At 40.2% G+C, this 5,079-nt stretch overlaps 1 pseudogene; it reads left to right on the forward strand.

Moving 5' to 3' along the window:
* The first annotated feature begins 558 nt into the window (after nt 1–558).
* LOC138162612 (large ribosomal subunit protein eL37 pseudogene) lies at nt 559–904 on the forward strand (annotated as a pseudogene).
* The last annotated feature ends 4,175 nt before the right edge of the window (nt 905–5,079 follow it).

The raw sequence follows: 5,079 nt of genomic DNA on the forward strand, positions 1-5,079 counted from the left end.
CTTCATCTCAGTAGCTTTTCCAACAAGGGATATAAAAGCAAGGTATGGCAGAAAAGCAACATATTATAGAGAAATTTGTTTCAAATCTTGATCCTAAGGCTTGCACTGCAGGGCAAAATAAACTGAAATTCCTATAGGACGTGTGCGGGTGTGTGTCCATGAAGGTGATGTATGTCCACATGACTCTGATTTGCAGGGAAATGAATAGATATTTCTAGACTCTGTTATAATCAAGTCACAAAGAGCTACTTCAGTACCCCTTATTAAGGAGTCTCCCCTATTGCCTTCCCTCTGTTGATTATCTCCTCTATAGCCTGTATAAATCTTGTTTGGACATAATTGTTTGTGGCTATGTGGCTCAGTGGATAGAGCACTGGACCTGGAGTCAGGAACACCAGAGTTCAAAAATCCAGCTTCAGACACACACTAGCTTTATGACCCTGGGCAAGTCACTTAACCTCTATTCTTCTTAATCCACTAGAGAAAGAAATGGAAAACCATTGTAGTATCCTTGCCAAGAAAACTCCACAGCTCTTTGGTCCTGGTGACTGGAGGAAGATGACGAAGGAGACAAAGGGGATGTCTACATTTGGTAAGTGCTGGAATAAGACGCACACTTTGTGCTGTTGTGGTTGTGGTTCTAAGTCACACCGTCTTCAGAAGACAAATGTAGATATCTCGCTAAATGCAAGAGGAAGCACAATTGGAGTGCAAAGGCTTTGAAATGATATGACACCACTGGGACTGGTCGAATGAAGCACCTAAAGATTGTCTGTTGCCAATTCAGGAATGAATTCCATGAAGAAACAACACCTAAACCCAAGAGAGCAGCTGTTGCAGCATCTAGTTCACCTTGAGCATTCAACTATTAGTTAAAATAAATGTCTGCAATGAAAACAAAACAAAACAAGACAAAAAAAAGAAAACTCCATGTATGGTATGGGTCACAAAGAGTAGGACATGACTGAATGATTGAACAACAAGAAACCTATAAGAAGCCAAGTGAAGCCTGACGCCTATGGCCACAACTCTGTTTTCATTTTGATTTATTGAGTCCTCGGCAACTCGTGGCATGAACGGTATTCAACCTAAATTGGTGAAGTAGAGAAAACCCTGAACTGTAAATTAGGAGACTCAGCTTCTTGTTCGGGCTCTCCAAATAGTTTTCCATATAGCACCAGATGAGTGACTTGTCCAAGATCTCTCTGGCCCTCAGTTTCCTCATCCATAAAAGAGAGTGACTCTTGTAGAAATTGTTAAGGCTCTTTTTAGCTCTAATATTTTATTCTATTGTGATGAAGGCTTAGTGCATGTGTAGATTTCTTGGGATGGTGTCTCTCCCCATAGAGAGGGTGGGAACCTGCTTGTGGGAGAGTATGGCTGATGTCTAAGGGAAGTGCCTTGAAGAGACGCTGGAGTATGCATAGACATTCTGTAACTGGTTTCAGTAGGCTGACTGTGTGGTATAGAGGAGGCTCTTTGATTGATGATGAAGACATTCAAAATGACCCATCAGCATTGGCCTAAGCCCCTTTGGGTCATTTTCTCCTCTCTATTTGGAAACTCTTTTTCTCACTATATATGGTGAGAGACCATGCTGTAAATAAGTGGAGAGGCCTTGGGACTTGCTCTCCTCAGACCATGTGGTCTGAGAAACAGGCCTCTGTCCTTGGTCCCTACATTTATTTTTGTTCTAGGTGAAGGACGTGAAGCCACTATGACTTTGTGAGTTTCAAATTCTAGAATATGAGTTTGTAGACACTACAACATCAATACCTCTAGGAGCAAGGAGTGACTTTTGAGAATGTCAAACCAGTAGAAGTTGAGATGTAGTAGTAGTAGTAGTAGTAGTAGTAGTAGTAGTAGATGTAGATGCATGTAGTAGTCATGCTGCAAATTGATATGAACTTGGAGGGACCAAGGCTATGTAGGAACTGAGCTAAGTTTTGAGCATACTTTCTTCTTGGGGCAATATTCTTTGGGTTTTTCAAGGTCAAGGGAGAGTAAAAGAGACTTATTGTTTCCTCCGCCATCTTGGCTTCTGGAAATTTAATTAAGTGACTTTTAAACATTCATTCTGTGGGTTGATAACCCCAGGAGTAGCTGTTGCCACTGCCACCACAGGACTGCACCTCTCCCACCCAACTCTGACAGATGCCCCTCTTGCACCTAGAGGTCTGGGAGTCACCACTGCTGCCAATGATTCAGTTTGCTGGGGGTGTGCTCTAGCCTCACTAGGCTTCCCCCCAGGCTGGTGCAACAGATCCTTCCTGTTGACCCTAGAAGTTGTCTTGGGCTGGAAATCTGCCACACTCTGTCTTTTTGTGGATTCTGCTGCTCTAAAATTTGTTCAGATTCAATTTTTGGAGGTACCTGAAGGAGTCTTCAGGAGAGCTCAGGTGAATCCCTGTTTTCACTCCACCATCCTTGAAAGGACTTTCTTTAGAGCCCAGGATGGTGTAGGAGAATTATTAATCCCAAGATATTGAGGGTGAGGGTAACAGAATGCTCAAACTTTGTTCTTGCTACCGTGTTTCCCCGATAATAAGACCTATCCCGAAAATAAGCCCTCCCCTTACTGTGTAAGATTCATCTAAAATAAGCCCTCCCCCTAAAATAAGCCCTATTGAGATTGCTACGGGTGAAACGCATGCCGCGCTCCGAGCTGAATCCAATCAGAGCTGCAGCAGTGAGCGCGTCATCCTGTTCTTCCCCAGTGATTTGCTTATTGAATAAAGGTACATTTTTTTGTTCACATTTACCTGTTTATTAAAATTGCTGTCAATGTTCATTAAAATAAGCCCTCCCCTGAAAATAAGCCCTCTGGCGTTTTTCTGTCCAAAAAAAATAATAAGACAGTGTCTTATTATCGGGGAAACACGGTATATCTTTGAATTAAATATCTCCTCGTAAAAGCTAATTGGTATTAAGTGGTTAAATGAAACCAAGGCATTAGTCACTGGCTACTAACAATGTGTGTGTGTGTGTGTGTGTGTGTATGTGTATGTGTATGTGTGTGTACAATTGATAGGAACTTCAACTGATGACAGTAGAAAATAATAGACATATATCCCCTCAGGGTGACCCTCTAGAACCTTGAGGGACAAAAGTGGCCTCCCTGGCTTTGAGAGAGTGAGCCAGAGCACACCCACATTTCACTATGATGATCTTGTAAAGTGGTTCCGAATCTTTTGGAGTATGATAACCCTTTTCACATATATATATTTTTAAATATAAAAATTTTTTTTTGCAGGGGGAAGGTAGGGCAATTGGGGTTAAGTGACTTGCCCAAGGTCACATGGCTAGTTTTTTTTGTGTTAAGTGTCTGAGGCCAAATTTTAACTCTGGTCCTCCTGACTCCAAGGCTGGTGCTCTATTCACTGTGCCATGTATCTGCCCCCACCCTTTTTTAATATTAAAATTTTTTTCTTCATGTTGCTCCTCCTTCCCTCCACTGTCATGATAGTAGTTGCTTTATTAGTGTTCATGAATTGGGAAAATAAAGGTTGAGAAAAAGTTACTATGAATTCAGTAGCAATTTTAAATGAATTTATATTTTTCTAATTACAAACAAATTTATATACATTTAAAACAATAATAACAGGAGGCATATTTATTCATTTTACAGAAGGTCTGTTTATCATACTGAGTCACAATGAATATTTTGTTGGAGCTAAATAAAGATCGAAATGGTGATGCTTGATAGGCATACAACTATGTCACCTTCCCCTTTATCCCAGGGGCACTCATAAGTTGGGAACCACTGATCTAATGCTTCCTGATCCATTATCACAAGAGCCTACTGGGGCCATTTGGCTGCCTCTGGATGGTATTTCAATTTTCTCCAGTGGGGTTATATGTCTCTAGGAATTACCCTTGGGAAGAGGTGTTAGAAGTTAGACCTTGATGATTCTTTCCTTTGAAAACTCTTGATTTCTGTCATTGTGAAAAGATCACTGGAGATAGGGTCTGGATAGCTGCACCCAGCAGCCCTCTCTAGTACTGAACTAGTTATATGACCATGGGCTGGTCATAATATCTCTATATAAAAGCGAGTTATCCTTGTTTGTGAACTATGCAACACAACAAACACAAACATTTATTACACACCCATCACCTTCAAGGTACTCTCTTAGGGATTGTGAATACTAAAATATTCAGTGTATCTGTGATACTCCTTTTCAGTTCTTTGGGGACTGTAGTATTCTCTGATTCATAGCCACAAAACAACAATAGATGTTGAAAAGCTATGCTTTTGCTTCAGAGAGAAGTTTGGGGTCATTAAAAGAAGTTTAAACTTTTCCCAAAGCAATCTATCCCACTTTTCTCCTCTTGTTTAATTCTGAGTCCAACTTATTGTCCGTTCGCAGTGTCTGTCTAATCATAGTATATACACTGATGGGTGAACTTGCTAGGTTTTCCATCTTTGTGTCATAGGATGGACAAGAGTCATTCTTTATCAATTTAGTGTTTCCTGTGTGGATGTTTAGGCCAAAATCTCCTGAATGGTTGTGGATCTCATCCAGGACATTTGGAAATAGACAGAGAGAAGTAATGGAGAAGGAAATTAGTTTAAAGAAAGCTTGGTGAGAGAACCAAGTAAATTCACCTTTAGGGCATTTAAGGAAAAAACTGAAAAGAGAGCAATAAACAGGTGAAAGACAGAGAAGATCTGCAAAGGTTCTTATAATAAATCTTTTGCACAGTGAAGGACAATGGAGCTACCACAATTGAACTTTTACTTCATAGTCCCAGTTATTCTTATAGGGGAGGTAGAAAATGGGCCAACAGAGAAAAAAGATGGGAACAGCAGTTGGACTAGACAAATGACCTCATAGGTTGTCTGTTCAAGAGATGAAATGATGATGGTGACTTTAAGGAATCTATGTTCAAAGTATCAGAAGAAGGGCAGGATATCAATTGTATGGGGGAAATCTCATGCCTCATTCATCTGAAAAAGGAGCATGCCAATATTTACAATTCTAATTTCCCATCTCTATAAAAATTTTCTGAGAATAATCTACACATACATTAAAGGCTCCATTGATGAATATATTATAAGGGAAAAGGTTTTTGCAA

This window comes from Petaurus breviceps, unplaced genomic scaffold, assembly GCF_028583685.1.
Source record: "Petaurus breviceps papuanus isolate PSGF00001 unplaced genomic scaffold, PetGlider_PUasm1.0 120, whole genome shotgun sequence".
Classification (NCBI taxonomy): domain Eukaryota; kingdom Metazoa; phylum Chordata; class Mammalia; order Diprotodontia; family Petauridae; genus Petaurus; species Petaurus breviceps.